Source organism: Drosophila mojavensis, unplaced genomic scaffold, assembly GCF_018153725.1.
Source record: "Drosophila mojavensis isolate 15081-1352.22 unplaced genomic scaffold, ASM1815372v1 contig_74, whole genome shotgun sequence".
Taxonomy (NCBI): domain Eukaryota; kingdom Metazoa; phylum Arthropoda; class Insecta; order Diptera; family Drosophilidae; genus Drosophila; species Drosophila mojavensis.
In genome coordinates this window covers 21,967,119-21,987,036 of record NW_025318899.1, presented here as the reverse complement: position 1 = coordinate 21,987,036, position 19,918 = coordinate 21,967,119, and positions in this window count along the sequence as shown.

Here is a 19,918-nt window from a genome sequence, read left to right as displayed (position 1 = left end):
AAGCCTACACACAAGATCAATTAAAAACTGGTATTTATTACGCCAGCAACATAAAACGCATTAAGAATCCTTCACTATGCATAAGTGCTATGGATATGGCTCGACATCAATCTGCACAGCGCGCAGCAGATATGCCTGTGGAATATGTAGGAAGCCTCAGCAATGTGTGCAGTCAGCATTCCGTCGCTGACCACAAACAGCAGCCCAGTGAGGCGGGAAATGCATCCATATTGAAAACCAGTTCCAAATCGAACCGAGATGCCATCGCACGGAAAGAACTGCAGAGAGAGAGAGAGTGAGAGGAACAGAGAGAGAGAGAGAGAGAGTTCTTGCATACCAGTTGAAATAACAGCAGTGTGCTGCTAAGTATACCGGTCGCCTCTCACATTATGTCACACACTCAGTTGCTGTTGTTAACCAGTTGCGCTCTCTTCCTCTCGCTCGGCCTATCCAACGCAGTTGAGTGCGAATATGTGTGTGCGTCTCTGCGTGCGTGTGTGTGTGTGTGTCACTAGCATCGCTATCCCTTCAACAGCATCGGCTTCTGTTAACAGTCAGTCACCCGCTGGCAAAGGCACTGTATAAAGCATGCCCCCCATGCACAGTGTGGCCCCAATTCTGTTGACAGACGACGACGAAGACGAGGCTGTGTTTTCAATGTCATTATTACTGTGGGTGCTTGTGCGTGCGAGTGCTTGTGGTTATGTATGTGTGAGAGAGCTGGCTGAGAGCATATCTCTGCAAATGCATTTCCATGCGGAGCACCAAATTGATTAGAGAGCGCAGAGCTTACAATGTAAATTTAACATGTGCGCTCATGTGAGCTCAGAGCTCTCTAAGCAGCTTAATGCTCTTCTCTTACTTTGCGCTCTAGCCGGTCTCTGCATGCTGTTTCAGCTGCTGCTGCTGATGGGGGGTCCTCTTTGCTGTTGTGGTTGTTGTTGCTGTTTTTGTTGCTCTTGTTGAAATTGTACATTAATAAATGAGTGTTATATGCTTTGTCCTAGTTGACTTCATGACATTCATTCATTCATGGCATCGTCGGACGCCGCGCACATCGTCCTCTCCTCCGACGTCGCAGGCGTCTTTTCCGTTCTCTCTTTTCGTGTTCTTCAGCTTGTTCAATGGCTTTTTAAATGGTCGTTGCCTTGCCGCACTTCGTCTCTGTTAGCCATACTGACTATGGCCGTTATTATTGTTGTTGCTGTTGCTGTTGCTGCTTTGGTTAATTGGGTTTTATATTAACTAAATTGTGTATGTTTAACATTATTTATTATTTATTTGTCCTCTGTGTTTATTTATGTGCGTGCCTGCACATTTTATTTTGAATTCATTTCACATCATTTATCTATGCATTGTTTCAGTGTATTTTTTATTTTTTCATTCAAAGCATTTAAATTATTAATTATTTATGCTTCTTTTTATCTTGCTTTCTTTTTTATTGATTTTACCATTAGTAATTGCATATTTTACTTTCTGTTCCTTTTTTTTTTTTTTAATTAGCTGCTCGGCTTTATCTGCTGATCCCTAGCATTCCGCCGGCCCTAATTGGCTTCATCATTTCAATGATGAAAGCAGCAGCAGTACAAAATGGTCTGTCAATCAATCAGTCAATCAATCACAACACAAATTGATAGATTGCAATTTTAAAGAGTGCCAACTCTATTGACTACTGGGTTATTGCATTCAATTTACTTTAAAATAATTATCTCTGAATATAAAAGTGTGATAGATTTTATATTTAGTATTGTGGCTCGAAGTGGTTTATATAATATTATTCAGAATATATTTTATCTTATGTATTCTATTATAATCCTTTTGAAAAATACTTGAAATTATCCTTTTTAAAAATACTTGAATCTGAATAATAGTTATATAAGAAATATTATTTATAGATTCTATTCATTCTATTCTCAAAATCAACTAGAGAACATCTTCTCTGTGACTATCAACATGAGTCTTTCATCTGCATATCGAGTCTTCAATCCATTGACTACTGTAGCTGAGTGCTGATTGGTGGGTTGTTTTCGAACAGGTAGAGCGTTAAGTTTTCGCACACCTGTAAGTTGAAGAACTTGTTTAATGTGCTCGCCCTATGAGAGTGCCAAGAAACGGAGGAGAGGGCGTGTTCAGAATGACCAATGCACTTAAGTGTCAGCAGAGGCGTTGGCAGCTACCCTCATGATCAGCGGAAGAAAGGTAATTGAACTCCCGTTCGAATGCCCAAAAGGTCCATTTATGAGCAACGATCTGTCATTTTATCTCGGCTGATGCATAAATTGATGGCTTTATACACATGAGAAAAATATGATGTGATGTAGATTCCGAATCAAAGGAAATAATGCGGGATCTTGAAGGCAATTGCTTAAGCTGTTAATTAAGAGACAGACAGAGAAACGAAGAGAGAAGGAGGAAGAGAGAGAGGAAGAGAGAGAGGAAGAGAGAGAGAGAGAGAGTGAGAGAGAGAGAGAGAGAGAGAGATCGTTTTTGATTGAGATAGATAAGGTTAATTTCATATTTGTGAAATGGCCTTGACATTCCGAATTTCGTTCAACTATAGTGAATAAATTTTCTAATAAGACATTTTCCTATATGATTTATATGGGAATTTCATTGGTTATTGGAAAATGTGACATATGATTGTGACACATAAATGATTCGTAAATCTATGAACTAGATGAACTTGAAAAATCAAGCACTCATTAGAGTTTTGCTATATATTATGAAAATATATTTATTTAGTGACTAGATTTATGAACTATATATTATGAATTTAGTTTTATTTTTTACTAATAAGTAATACTATATGCACATGATAATTAAATTTTTTAATTTTAAAATTATACATTCCATTTATTTTTGTTTATATTTTTTAAATATTTTTATGCTTATATACTTGTATTTAAAGAGTATTATATGCCACAGAAATATACACAGCAATTTGTTAATACACATACCTTTATTAATTCTTTAACTACTTTTTATTTTTATAAGTATTAATAATAAATTCAACAAAAATTTGCAATTTTTAAATTTATGTAACTGTATTAACTTTTTAAACAATAATTTTTCATCTGTTTATATCAAAATGTGCGCTAGCTCTTACAAATATTTGAACCCTTTCCATTTTTATATAATTCGTGTTTATTATTAAAGAGTAGAGAATTATTATGAACATTTCCAATAAACATTTAAAATCATGAACACATGTAAATAAATGCTGCATTTACAACATTTTTCTTTAAATAGTTAAGTGCCTATATAATATATAATAATTTAATTTCGGCTAGTTTTTCCAGCTAACCTTCTCCTTACAAAAAAAACCTATTCACTTCTATGGCTCTCTATAAAATATATCCCATTTATTCTTTGAAAGGGCAATTTAAATAATGTATGGATGTTTTTCAAAGGCCCAAAGAGTTAATCTTTTAAAGTGCCTCCTATTTGTGCACACACTCGATATAAATATGGCATAGAGCTCGTTTAAGCATAACTCGATAATTATTCATTTGAGAAATATGTTGAAATTAATCATTCATCATTTAGTGGAAATGAAAAGCTTGAATAAGTTTTTGCACTTTAAATTCATTCGTGGCCATTTGCATGATGCATTTCCATTAATTTATATAAATTTTATGCAATTACTTTTGTTTATTTACTTGGCCATTACCAAGCTTCGTTCTTTCCATTGCCATTTCCATTTCCATTCACTCTCTGCTGTGGCTCCCCCGACTCCACTCCATTTGCAGTTCGTTTCTCTGTGTCCTTTTGCTGTTATGCTTTGTCTGTCCAACTGTCTGTGTGCGTGTGTGTGTGCGAGTGTGTGTGTGTGGCTGTCCATTGTGCAAGTGCATTGTCCTTGCAAAATATTTGGGTCACTTTTGTTGTCGCTGCTCAGTTTCGGCCCCGCCAGCTTTATTTTATTTTATTTTTTATTTTTTTTTTTTTTTTTTGTCTCTGTAGAAACTTAATTTTTTATTGACTTGACAGTGGACAGTGGAGCTGGGGACACAATTTAAGCACGCATTGTTTGCGACACATGTTTGACGTGTACAAATTTAATTTAATTTATTTAAATAATTATGTGCCCGCCTTTGCAAAGCAGCGCCAAATTGCCAGCAACAAGGCCAGAACAATGGGGACGTTATGAGGACGAAAGGGGGTCGTTGAATAAGTTTTAATGATGATTGCTGCAACGTGGCAGCAAACGCGACCAACACACAGACACGCACACACACACACACACACACACACACACACAGGCACACAGAGAAAGGAGACGTCGTGACCAAAACCGCATTTAAATTTGTCGCAGTTGCGTCAATGCATACCTGTACAGGACGACTTTGAGGACGTCGAGGACGACGACATCGGTTAGCGACTTGATGGCCAGTCAAGCAAGCACAAACTGCCAGGACAGCAACAAGAGACATCACACACACACACACACACACACACACACACATAGACACACATAGACATAGACAGACAGACATAGACGTCCAGCTAGATGGACACGTGCGAATGTCAAGAGAAATGGCCAGAATTGTGGTATGTTAGTGCAGGCAGAGGGTATGTACATCGGTTGACGGAAAGAAGAAACGTCACTTTGTCAATCAGTCAGTCGGCCAGCCAGTCAGTGCGTCAATGGCAGTCAAATAATTGACAGTAGTTGCGTGTTTGTGCGGCCAATCATGCGCCACGGCTGACCAACTGAACAGCTGCTACCTAAATATTAGAGATGAGCGCGTGACACGCGACAACAAACTTCATTCTACTTGAAGTTTGAAATATTTATTAAAGTATATGAGAGATTTAATTTATTTAAAATGATTCCATTTCTATTTAAAAGTACAAAATAAATAAATATTAAAATAATAAATAACATTGAATAAACAACACAGAATTTTAATAATTCTGAACAAAATTGCAAATAATAATCAGTAAATAATGTTTAGCTCAATATAATTAATTTTTTATTTCATTTACGGTTTTAAATATATGTTTCCCATATTTTTTTCTTTCTTCAACAAAGCATTAAATAGTGTCTTTTATTTAACTAATTTTTTGACTAACTCCAATATCTCGGAGTATATTTCAATATAAAGTATGGAGTATGTCCCCAAATTATTACAATGAATTATGATTTCCTTATATATCAGTCAAAGTCCAGGTTTCATCATCGTGATACGACATCAGCCCAGCTCGAAGTCCTTCTGGACTCTCTGAATATTGCTTTGTACCCTAAGCAGAAGCATGTTTATATTGACATCAAATATGCGGGGTATATATTGATATATATATACAAAAGAAGAGGAAACCGGATAGAAAACAAATTTTGCGCACAAATTGTAGCTGGAATATAAAATATAGAAAATATTTAACAATAAAATGGAATGTTATAATGTATAACACATTTATAATAAAATATAAAATTATGGATAATATATTACTTAATTTTATGGCTAATATAATTCAGGGATAATACGATACACATTAATCATTTATAATATAATATGGATATGAATAACTATGGATAATGATTCATATAATGAGTATAATATATTATAGATGTGGATAACATAATACGGATAATATTGATATGGATAACTATGGATAACTAATATGATTCAAATAACTTATTTTTAATACAATATGGATATATGGATAACATGATTTATACAACTTATTTATAAGAAACACAAAGTATAATTTAATTCTGATATCGTATGTACATATATTCTTATTTGAATCAATCGAAAAAAAAATGCCTTTAATATACTATATATGTTAGAGTGGCTTATCGGTATATATAATGAGAGTATAAAGAGTAAATTATTATAGCATATATGTTAGAATAGAATATCTTTATGATAGAAGTTATTCCACAGCAACTTATATTCTGACAGTTTTTGCTGTAATATATTCACATAGAGCATTTCATCTTCGGCGTATCAAGGAAGGTTTTCATTCTTTGCACTTTTTTTTGCAACTACTCATCGTCAGAGGACAGCGTTTATTATGGCAGCCACGACACCCAGCTGCAGTCGCAGTCAAAGTCAGCGAACGAGTTATGTTGCGGCAAGAGGCAGGAGAAAACAGACAGAGAGAGAGAGAGAGAACAACAGGAAGAGAGAGTAAGAGGTAATGTGCAAAAGAGATAGAAGTCGGGGCAAGGCATGGATTTTAATTTTTATTGCACACCCGTCGTAATGGTCGAAATTGGTTAAGAAATTAGGGTAAATTAGGGGTTGCCAGCGTGTTATTAGAGACCCTGCTCTCAGCAGCACAATTTAGAGTGTGTGACTCGGCCTCTCGCATCTAACACATAACATATCTCCGTCTGTCTGCCCGATTTATATAAAGGGGCGTTCGCATGTGCAATGCATTGGCAACCCTGCACTCGAAAAATGCGACACTGGGCGACAATATGGAACTGTGAACACCACAGTGCCTCAAATCAGTCAGTCAATGCGTAAGCTTGCCAGTCATAGGCGTGGCAAGCAAAGGGGGTTGGCGGACCGATAGACGGGCAGACAGACAGACAGACAGACAGCCGGACGATAATTAATGGTAGCACCGTGCGGAAAGTGTTTGACTAATCGATTGTTAATGAATGACAGTTAAATTGAAGGGGGGCAGTCGCAGGAATCGTGCCAACTAAGTCTGACTCACTTAACCGTTACAATTGCTCTAAATTAATTCGATTCATGTTTTGTTCCGTTTGCCTATACATTTTTTTTTTCCTCTACAGCTCTAATTTTTGAGAACGATGGGAATGTTTTTGTAATGTGGGCAAATTGTTGGGTAATCAATATTAGCAACGATACTCATAGAGCAAAGAATCGAGAGTAGTGAATTGAGTAGTTAAAGCAGGCAAATTTGCCAGTATTTTAAATTTTAAGGAATGTAACACTGCTTGTCAAAATAAAAATCATATAGCGAATAAATAATTAAGAATAAAGATAGGACATAGATAATTTAGCCTCATTTGGCAATTTTGATCATGAAATAAGCTACGATAATATAAGCCAAAAATATGTATTCTCTATTTAAAACCAGCTTAGAGGGGTTTCTTCAATATATTACTAATAATTTTAGGATTTATTTCGTTAAGAAACATGAAAGCCTCCTGAAGACTAAAATTGAAAATGAACGAATTTATGAAATCAGAAAGGTAAAAATTTCAATATTTGCGAAAAAGTTTTAAACTTTATTTTCATTTTAGTTTGAATTACTCTCAAACTTTTTGTTAGTATCGCAGCTTTAAAATGAGTTTAATAAGTCCCTTTATAACAGCATAAAAAGTGAACTGCATTTAGTCATAAATATGAGTCAGATAAGCCAAAAAAATTCAAATTTTACTGAATTGCATCGAAGATGGACTGGAGCTAACTGGTTCGTACTAAGCTCAGTGCCACAGAGAGATCTTGGACCTCATGCAGGCCAGATATACCATATTAACAAGTTATAGGCCTATTAACAACAATAGTCAACGGTTGAGAAGCTTATATACGCTGAACTGTCGAGAAATCAGATAAACTAGAAATACTATAATAATGTATAATAAATAATAGAATAGACATTTAAAAAATATATTCTAATTTAAATGCGCTAGAGAGGAGAAGACTACTAGCTGCAACAAATAAACTAAATCAAACAAAAACAAAAAAAAATGACACTAAATTAAATAAGATAAAATAAAAAATAAATTTTAACTGTATATTTAATTAAAATATATTTTTCAGACAGCTGGCATTATTCAGAATTTTATCTGATATCATAAATAAAAGAAAAAAAAAAATAATAAAAAACATTTCCATTTTTAGCAAACAGTATTTACATAAGGCTATTCAATAAAAATCAATTACATAGCATCAAAACGCTTCTCTTTGAATTTTTCTCGCTTGTGGCTTGAATTGAGTTCATATTTCACATTCAGCAGAGCAAAACAAGTTAATTGGCTTGACTTTTATTTAAATAACAGAGCAAACAATATTAAATACCTGAGAGAAGCGCAAATAGATATTCAATCAATACTTCTGCTTCTATTCGACATAAATTCCTGCAACTTTTAATTTGCCAAAGCCTTTGCGGACTCCACAAAATGGAGTAAAGCAACAAGTTTAACAAAAATTCAGTTGAAATACCTTTTGGCATTCCTTGACTACGCCACTGATATTGCTCTTGCTCTTGTTCTTAATGTTGATGTTGTTGTTGAAATTGTTGTCAAGTGGCCCGCTGGCCCGCATTTATGATATGCAGTAAGTGAAGGACGTGTCCACCACACTGATGATGGCCAGTCAGGCTTGGCCCAGTTGGCCAGCCCCCCAATTGGTAGCTGCTGCTGCTGCAAAGGCCTTCATTTCCTGTTCGGCCTCGGCAGGCAGGCTTCAATTTATTAATTTCGAAAGAAATTATTTTATAACTACAGCCCCGGTTCCGGGAGACGGAACCAGAGCCGGAGCCGGAGCCGGAGCCGAAGTCGTAGCTGGAATTGAGGCTGAAACCATTGGGCCACTTGGCTCGCTTGTTGCATATAATTAGAATGCCTGGGATTTTTGTGGCAGGAGCTCTCCATTCGTGACGCTGAGGCGCCGAGAGCTCTGTCTGGGCGTTGACATGCTCTGACACAAATTACCTCATCGCCAAGGCGAGAGCTAATCAAAGCAAAACATGTCGCAGGCAAATTGCTTCGATAAAACGATAGCGAAAAAAAAGTAGAAAGTAAAAATAAAAATCGCACGCAAATGCGAGAGTAAATATTTAATTTAATTCGGTCGATGGGGCCGAGCCGTTTGCGGTTCTGTGTGGGCGTTGGCATTTGACGTGTGTAATAGCAGGCAATATCAATTTGTTTTATGAATTGCAATGGCAATAAATTGGAGTTGGGCCTCACGACCCCACAGACAGACAGATAAACAACAACTCCAACAGCGTGCAGCAAGTGGCAAGTGTGTCGAGAGAGGTCGAGGCGGTGCAGGGCGAGAGGGTAGAGTATGCCAATACATTTTGCACATTTCTTCCGCTTCATTTCCTGTAAAGGAGCGTAAATTCATAGTGATTGGATTTTATCAGCATGGCCTCATCTTTGACACACTCGCACGATAGATCGAGCGACGCTTACGTCTGATATTCCAAATCGGAAACTGAAACTGAGACTCTAACTGGGATAGGACATGAGCATGGACATGCCAATCGATTCGTTACGCAAGTGAAAAATTATATTTCTTGCGTATTTTTTATGTGCGGACATTACTGCAAAATTGTTCGATATGTTTGGCTTTTTGGGCAATACCCATTGAACATTTGCTCGAAAAGGGGTTGGATGATTTATAGTGAGGGTAAAAGATAGAAGGAAGCGCGCTATTATGTGAGGTATATATGTACTTATACATAGAAGCCTAACTATATAGAAGTTGTGGTATTTGATATAATGCGACGAAAGTATTTATGTCTACAGCTGATTCCAGGCTTTTCTACATAGATGTTGAGGTACTTGATAGTCGGATAGCTATGTATAGTATGTATAATAGTAGTATTGATAGTATAGTAGTATATAGTATGTATAATAGACGATAGGGTATTTGACAGTCGGACCATATAGCTTTTTCTGCAGAGAAGTTCGGGTATTTTATAGTGGGATAGTTATGTCGAATGCAACATACGTATGACTACAGCTGATTCTAGCCTTTTCTGCATAGAAGTTGGGCTATTTGATAGTCAGATTGTTTTATATAATATGACATTATGCCTACAGCTGATTCTAGATTTTTCTACATGGACGTTAGGGTATTTGATAGTCGGATACTTATGTCTGGTGAAATATGCCTTGAATTATTTTCCTTTTGGATCCTTTGAAGTTTATTTATTGCTAATATCTAAAAGTGCTCAAACATTTATAAATCTGTCTAACTGTATATTTTAGAGAGTATCTAATACTCGAGCACCATAACCACTCTAACTTTCTTTACCTTGCCTAATCTATTTAATACGTCGGAATATTTACAAAAACTAAAGTTGAACTACATAATTATCCAATTGAACAACTACAGGGTATCCACAAGTCTATCAATTGCCATTCAGTGCACCATAACTTGTTTCAATTTTATGACATTCGTTTTTTTTTTCTTTTTCACACGGCTTTTGGCTTTTGTCAACTTTAGCCAAATTGTTGGCATGTGGCAGGGTTTGTCTTCGAATTTGATTTAAAGCTGCATTTACAGCGAAGCAGAGAATGAAGAAGCAATGGAAGGATAACAAAAAATAACAGCAACAAAAGGAGAAGCGAGCTGAAACAACATCAAAATTCATGACTGAGAGGGTAATTGGCCAGAGGGGGATTGTATCTCAGGCAGCTCATCTCTTGACTTTGATGCATAAGTCACAAGTTTGCCATGTTGATCGGTTGCGCCTGATAAATGCGGCGATTGGATTAGAATATTGCTGGCCTCTAAGCTGGTGGGCGTGGTCAGGCGTGCGCTCTACCCCAGCTGACAAATTGAAATTGTGCCAGTGCCACAGCATCAAGACGGGGGAAAGTTGAAGCAGCCGCAGCATGGAAATTGAAAGCTGTCATGCCTTAAAAAATAGCGCAGCTGTTGAACATATCTAACACATCTAAGCCGGGGCTTAACTGGGGCGTTCCTCTAATCGAAGGGCCAGGCAGAGCACAAGCCCATGCAATTGCTTTTTGCATGCCAGCTGAGTCCTTTGGCGGATTTGTCACACTTCCACAGACGTGGCTGCTCAGGACATCCAGGTCCACCTATGCCAGGATTTCATTTCCGCAAACTCTCTGCATAATCTTCTTTACAAACAAGTTGTGTTTTTTTTTTTTTTGCTTTTTTTTTTTCAATTATATTTCTGTTATCTTTTCTGACAACAAATCGGAAAGTCTTTTGTATTCCATTATCGTGATTTATTGAAAATCATAGCTTTAAGATATTGTAGTGAAGGAAACATTTTTATTTAAATTTACATATTTTATGATTGATTGACCGATTGCGAATTGACGTAAAGGTAAGTGGAAACCTTTGAAACTAGGAAAATGTATACTATTATTGCGTTAATATTATCAAATAATAATGATAATGATGAACACAATGATAACAACAAAGGTAATAACAATAATGATCAGTATGATTGGAACTCCTTTGAACTGGCAAAATAAGCCATGAGAAAGTAAGTAAAGTATAATTCTTATAAATGCAGATAGAAATACAAAAGCTAGAGACAAAAGTTTGAATATAAATATATTTCTTTATATCATACGCCGAGCTTATTATTATTTTTAATCCATTGTAAATGGGAAATAATTTCATTTGATTTATTAATTTTTTATTTATTTTATTTATTTATTTAATTACTAAGTAATGAGCTCATTAATTAATTCATTATATATTTCTTTATTCATTTTATTTTTTAGTTGTTTATTAATTTCTTTTAATTTTAATTTTTAATTTTAATTTTAATTTTAATTTAATTTTAATTTTATATTATTTTTTATTATTGTTTTTATTTTATTTTTATTTTTTTAATTATTTATGTTTTATTTTATTTAATTATTTATGTTTTATTTTATTTAATTTATTTATTTTATTTTATTTTTATTTTTATTTTATTTTATTTATTTTTTTTTTAGCTTCAACTCATATTATAAATAATATCTGATAATTGCATTAATTTTTGTAGAGAGCTTCAACTCCTTGAAAATTGAATATTTAAATTATTCTAGAGAAAGATACTTGCACCTACCTTATATTTATTTGTACAAATTATTTTATTTGGTTTTCTGTAATGTTTACCATTTACAGTCATTCTTATGTTCTTAACATTTTATTAGCCAAGTGAATGTAAAACAAAAGTTATTTAATAATTGATTCCCCATAGTAAAGACTATAAAGCAACCCAAATACAATAGCACCATAAAGTGTCCAGGAGACCACAGACGAGCAACTGCGAATATTTGTGGATGTGTTGGTGCAGCAGTTGTTTAATATGTGTGTATAAAATAACAGTGTAAAGTTTTTCTAGTAGTCAGACCAACTAGAGCACTCTTACCTTACATTCCCTATATAAATATTTGGTTAACAATATTGTTAATAACGATAAACATAGTTAGATAATACGATAGTACAAATGTTATAGCTGATGATGAATGCCTTTTAGGGCATTCGGAATTTTCAATATATGAATATAAATTTTCGTCAAAGCCAAACCAAATCCAACAGCATTTTCGGTTGTCGCATAGTTTTTGTGTTCAACCGCATTTCGAGCCCAAAAATGTGAAATGCTTAAAGTGAACAACAATTCCACTTCAGTCACGAAGTCCCCTGCCCAGGCTCAAGTCTGACCAGCCCCATCACTTTAATTTAAATTTGATTACAAGTCAAATTTATAGCCCGCATCGCCAGCACAGGGCCCTCTGCCGCCTAGCTCCCGAATGCAGACCCTGCCTCTCCCACACTAAGCGAAAAATAACATCGAAGGCTTTGCGCACAACATATGTAGCTTGAAATGGCATTGGAAAGCGGCCAAGTGCCACGACCCCCGGCCAGGCGACCGTCATTAACCACAAATCCTTTACTTAACAGTACGTAAATTTTTGGCACAGGCCACCGCCTCCAAGATAAGCGATACACCAAGACCCCAATGCCCACACTGGAAAAAGGGAGCGCTATACTCTATGTATAAATATATATCTATATATGTGCGTGCTTATATCGTGTGACCTTGAGAGCAGCACTAACATTTAAGGACTTCGTTGGGCTCTGGCACGCATAGACTCTATGTGTGAGAGAGAGAGAGAGAGAGAGGGAGACAGGGAGAAGCCACTGAGTCGTAAAGACCAACAACTGTCGCCTGTGAGGCGAACCGTCTAATTAAACACTCACATACAGACATAAATTTAGGTCACATCATTAAATAAATATAAATGGGACGCCGCTCTGTCTGCCAGCGACACTCGCTCTGGCTCTGGCTCTGGCTCCTGGTTCTGGCTGGGGCACTGCCTGAAATTGTGTTGTTGTTTGTTTTTGTTTCTTGTTTTTTTAACATGATGATTTACATAAAATCAACAGCGAAAAGTTAATTTATTTCAAGCCTTTGCTGTTGGCCTTAACTTGACTTTCCGACGTCATCCTTTGCCAAAGGATAACCATGCATCTTTCGAGCGGGCACCTCAATTAAGATATTAAGCTGCCATTGCATGAGCAGCTCTCATATAATACACGATTCACACGCACACACACACACACTCACACATACACATATACAAGCATACTTAAGCGCTCCCCAGTGCGCTGGGGCTTAAAACTTCTGCTGTGCGTGGCGTGCAAATATTGTAGCATACTTTTTGGGGCTCAGCACTTGGGGTCTAATTTTATTGCTGCCTATTATAACGTGTAGATATGTTTGCATGCCTACTTACATATGAGCGTGTCAACTTTTGAAGCCAAGCGATTTACGCCTGTGCACACACACACACACAGACACACACACACACACATACAAATCTGCACAAATGTGAAGCTCAAAGCAGCTTCGCTTGCGCTCGCAACATATGTAGAAGACTTTGTGCGGCGTCCTGTTTGTTTGTTAGCATGTGGCAGCAACATGTCCCTCTGCCACACTCTCTTTCTCCCTCTCTCCCTCTCTCTCTCTCTCATGCACTGTGCGCTGCGCCTGACTCTTGTTGTCCTTCGTCCATATCTTTGTGTCTCTGTGGCTGTGCAATTTTTATATAATTACACTTTGCGCATTTTCACAATGAAGTAACAATGTTTTAATTAAACCATTGGAAAGCCAAATAACTCTTGTGTGTTGCGGGATTCCCAGGAAACAGGCAAACGCACAGACAAACAAACAAACAAACAAACGGTTTAGCGATAAGCGCCAAAAACCAAACAAGCTACACACACACACACACACCTGCAACCTGTCAACCGTTCACAGAGTTCAACAGTACCTTACTCGATATTTGTGTGTATGTGTGTGGGAAAACATCGGATGCACAGGACACACACATGAAAAGGACATGAAGCACTTTTGATGCAAAGACAAATTATTGTTATTAATCTAAATATATATAAATAAAATTAGAGATGCGCAGATTACTAGCGAAGCGAGGAAAAGTAACAGGACAATTACTTTTGTATTAGCCCATTTCTGGCAGTGCACTTAAAGCAGATCTTACTTATAGTTCCGATTCTACGGAAATCTTTTGAGCATACCCTATAATGGTTTTTGTAAAACAATTTTTATACTCATTCACGAAAGTGAATCAGTATATTGGTTTTGTGCAATGTCCGTCTTGCTGTCCGTCCGTCTGTCCGTCTGTCCGTATGAACGCAATCTATTTCGGCGCTATTGAAGCTAGAGACTTGAAATTTGGAACACATACTCGTGTATATCTCCGATTTATAAAGAGTTAAAATTTTCCCGATCCGCCCACTAGGGGCGTGGCAAATCGGAAAATGCATTTTCCGATATACCAGAAATCATGTTTGTTGAAAAGCTAGAAAGCTGAAATTTGGTATGTAGGTCCGCGTTGACCACCCAAGATCACGAGCTATGGCGGATATATCTACGCCCATTGGGGGCGTGGCAAATCGGATAAAACTGTATCTCCTAAAGTTGTAAACCTAGAATGCTGAAATTTCGCACGTCAGCTAATGGTATGATTCTATAAAGTCTGAAGATAAATTATAAGTCTACGCCCATTGGGGGCGTGGCAAATCGGACCTGAAGATATAGTGATTTTTTAAATTCTCCTATATTTTGGACACTATTGATGGCAGAGACCTCAAATTTTGTATATATACTCGGACTGATCACCCAGTCGTGGCAAACCGCAAAAGTTTATATCTCCTAAAGTATAATAGCTAGAAGCTTCAAATTTGGATAGTTGAGTTACTGGTAGCCTCCTCTATCGATTCCCCAAAAATAATTTTTACGCCCCTTTAGGGGCGTGGCATATCGAAAAATACCCTGTAATTTTCACATTTTTTGAGGGTAAGCATTCAAACTTTGCAGTTAGGGTACCGTTATCTCTTTCTAAAAACTGACCAAAAATGAGGTGTCTACGCCCAGTTGGGGCGTGGCAAATCGGAAAAACCTGTATATTCTACAGTATTAGAGCGAAACTTAACTACTAAATTGTTGATGGTATGTGAATGAGTATTCCGCAGTCGGTAACGCCCGACTGCAACGTTCTTACTTGTTTAATCTTATTGTAAGGCCAAAACCATCGAAAATAATTTATAATAATTTCAATTGATAGTAATTATATAAAAAAAAAAAAAAATTTATGAATTAATAAATAAAATAGTAACTAAAAGCTGTTAAAGCTATGTCTATTCACTTAAAGCGGATCCTGTTCAATAAAAGCAGACAGAAGATTACTTACAATCTAAAGACATATACGGAGCTATCAATGGACATACAGTGTATATATACCGTATACATTGTGGATATACAGTATATAACATTATGTTATATTAAATAACATAACATAAGCATACCAAATATTGTAAATCGGTAATTTTTTAATGAAACCCAAATGTTGTCAATTGTTAAAGAAACCCTGAATATGTTTACCTTTTTATTTATTTTATTTTATTTTATTTTATTTATTTATTTTTATTTATTTATTATTATTATTATTATTATTATTATTATTATTATTATTATTATTATTATTATTATTATTATTATTATTATTATTATTATTATTATTATTTTTTTATTATTTTTTTATTTTATTTTATTTTATTTTTTTTTTTTTTTTTTTTTTTTGTATCATCTATAATATAATATATATTATTTTTTATCTCTTTGAAAAAGTATTTTTTCATTCTATAACTTTTCCTTTCCACGATATTAATTGTAATTAATATTATATATTTTATTTGCCTTTTAAGCTGAAAATAAAAAAATATGAAAAATAGGAATACATCATCTTTGATCTTTAGTTATTCCTTTAAATGTAAAATTAGTTTAAGTTGCCACTAATGGCAGCAGAAAGCTCTTTAAATAAAATATACAAAAAAGATCGTTATTTATTTAATTTCATTCAAAAATTCAAGTTGCAACATTAATCAATGCAGTGTATATATTGTACTACATATGTATATTGAGCATTTACTTTAATAATAATTATTATAATAATAATAGTGTATAAATAGACAAGTTGAAGAAGTCCACTATTAAGGTTTTCCTGAATATATAAATATTCTAATCAGAGCACAACAATTGAGTTCTTAAATTAAAGAGAATATAAGATGGTGATTCTGAATATGAGAGGATCATAAGTTCGTACGACAGCAGCTTTATCAATTTTAGGCATTTCAGCCTTAGCTTTAACATTTACTTTGACTTTAAGTTGCAAAAAGACAAACAGTCGAGTCGGGCAAAGCCAGACAGCTCAATTATTTATGCTGCTCAAAGTTTGCATTGCAAATGATTTGAATTTCTAATGATCTCGTCAAATTTATTGAACGGCAGCCAAAGTGGCTTGAACATGGATTAAGAGCTTAACAATTTGCTTTGGTTAAATAGAAAATAATTGAAATAAGCGCATCTAAAAAGTGGCCAACTAACGCATATTAAAGTCAGTATGAACAACAGTTTTGCCTCAGCTAGAGTTAACACTTCAAAAAAAATCGGCAACACTTCTGTGCCAACGCGTCTAGCGGCACTGCGCTGCATCGTTCAGCTTTCAGTGTAGCGTGAAGGCGCCAAGAACTTGCAGCACATGCGAGCGAGTCGAAATTGCCAGGGCTCCGAAATGTATGCTATATAAGATGCATGCAGCGTAGTGCTGAAGGCCATGGGAGTGGCAGGCGTTGCCTGTTATATGAATTAACACAGAATGAGACGCACAAACGCCCTTGACAGAGTGCCCCCTCTGCCCCCTCTGCCCCGTTCCCCTCCTTCACAACTAGAAGTATTTCTACTTCTATTCCGCAAATTGCGCACGAAGCTTAAATTGAATTGTTAAGCTGGCGCTGGACGGGATTGAGAGTCGAAGTTGGAGCTGGAGTTGGTGGTGCAACCACGCATACTTGAAGCTGCGGCTGCTGCATCTCAACTCTATTTCATAGATACTTTTACACTGACGCGCAACTTTTGCTGTGGATGGCAAGCAAAATTGCGATGCCTTTGTCAGCGCTGCGTTTGTTTTATCTAATTGCTCGCCCACATGTAGCCCCAAACCCACATGTACATGAAACATAGACACAACACACACACACACACACACGCAGACGCTCGTTTGGGCAGCAGATAAAGTATCTGCTTATATACGACGCATAGTTTATCTTCTTAGTGAGGTCTCAGCTGTGTGCTGTGTGTGTTGGTCAACAGCTTTTTACAAATTAGCTAGCTAACGGAATTGCAAACCTGGCCCAAGAGCGGGGTTGCTGCTTACACTCTATATATATGTATATATATGTATATATGGATGTGCGTGCAAGTGTGTGTGTGTGTGTTTTCGCCCTTTCATGCTGACTTGGAACTTCCGGCGTATTTATAATTTATTTCCTTTCTGGCAGCTACTGGTCAGATCCAACCCCCTCAAAAAACAGTTTCCTGTGCTGCTGCCGCTGCTGCTCCCATCTCCTGCTCCCTGCTCCCTGCTCCTGCCCAGGCTGCCTGCCTGCCTGCCAGCTTGCTTGGTTGGCCAATTTATTATCCAGTTTAATTGGAAAATTCTGATTTCCATTTTAACGAATTAGCACCTGCGACAAGCGTTCTTAATGAGTTATACGACAACTCGCTCTTGAGTAACAATACGCAAAAACCAAGAGCAGAAAAATATAAAAATGAATAAAAATACTAAAGGGAAACTCAACTGAAATAAAATAAATATAAAAGAAATGAATCCAACAGCTTTTGGTTTGTAAATTACATTTCTCCTGCTGCCAGGGCAACATATAAATTGCAAGATTTATATGACAAATTTTATTTAATGCATTTTTATGTGCTGGACCCAAAGGACTCGGCACTCAGTTCGCAATGCCTATTGTACGTGTTTGCCCTTTACTGTGCGAACAGTGCAACAAATTGTAATTTATTTGATGCAAATTATATATATTACTTTATTAAATATATTTTTATTTTATTTTTTTTTATTTAATTATTTTATAAAAAATTTAATGAAATATATTTAATCAAATTGAAAGCTATTTGCACCACTGTACCATTATATTATTTGAGTATTATTGTATTTATTTTTATTATTTAATTAAAAATTAAATGGTGTAAATTTTGAATATAAGTTTATAAAAAATTTATTGAAGTATTTTTAATTCATTCCCCACTATACTATTATATTATTACTATTATTATTTTAATCATTTTTTAGTATTTAAAAACCAAAAATGTAATAAAATATATTTAATCCAATTAAATTCTATTTGCCCCACTGTAGCATGGCAGAAAGCCCATGTTTATATTTCCCATTGCGGCCAGCTTTAGTTGACCACATAAGGCTTAAGCTTTTGCCCTTTAAACATTTTGTAATGAACGTTCAAAAAAGCATAAATAAAATAAAATAAAATAAAATAACGAAGATTCAATTGCAATAGCAACAAATTAAAAAGGTACAAAAAAAGGTAATCGTACAATTAAATTTGTTTATTGGCTTAAACACATACAAATTGTTAAGCTTCTTTGCTGTTTATGTACAGGCGTAAAAACAAAAAAATTAACAGAAGTGATTTGATGGCTTTGCTGTTGTATGTCCATGGCTGAAATACCCTTGAGAAAAATCATAGAGCGAAACGATTTAGCGAATATTTAACTATGTTGGAATATTATGATAGAAAGTTAGTAAAGAAAAGTGGGATAAAGTAAAACAATAAGAGCAAATACAGTAATACCTAAGGAATTGTCAATAATTCTGATATGGTTTTAGATATTGGTTGGTTGTTTCAACTATTATTTTTATGATTCCTTCATATTTGCCGTGCGAATGGCATTTTTGCTCAAGATAAAGTTTTGAAAATAAAGTTTGGTTCTGTCTGAAATGTTGGTTCTCGCTCTGTTAATACAGGTATATTTGATTAGCTGGTTTATATCATAAAATAGCATTATCATTGTGTAACTCTTTAGCTATTGCTTGCACTTTGGATAAGGATAGTATAGAAAATCGACTAGAATTTTTTCTTTACATATGCATTGTATTATTATTTTCTTTAGTCGACCTTTATAGGAAGAGAATTAATTACTGAGCAGGTTGCAATCGCTTTGGCGACAATATAAACCAAAATGCTGTTAGTTGGTCAATTTTTATAAGAAAAAACATCTATCAGTGAAAAGTTTTTAAATATGTTTCGAGATTATTATACACAAATCGCCAGAAAGCTACACATACTAAGAAAAAAAATATATATAAAGTGTATTCTCTTTATAAATGCGAAATTTTAAAATCAATTTTTTCTGATGAACTTTCAAAATTCCCATCATGCTTCACTTTATGCAATTTAAATTATTATCCTTGCGAAGGGTATACAAATAGATCAAATGTAAAAGCGCTTCCATTCATGAACTCTTCCTTTGGGTTTTTATATCGCTCATTTGGATCGTTTGAGGGATTTGATAAATGAAATGTGTATTGGAAAATCATAATAATTAATTTTGTTTGCGCTCGTTTAAAAATTTGCTTCGATCATGAGCACAATTAAGGCTTGCTCTATATCCCGACAATTATTATTGAAAATTCGGATTGTGCTTCATGAATTTTATGGACACAAACATACTCGGATTCGCCTAGCATATACCACGGCCTTTTTTGTAATCAGCTTTGCTGATTCTGAATTGCACTTTAAATTGAATAAATATGCACTCTTAACTTGCATTTCATAATATTTATCTATGATTTTTTTCATTATTGAGCTTTTCAATTGTAAATCAA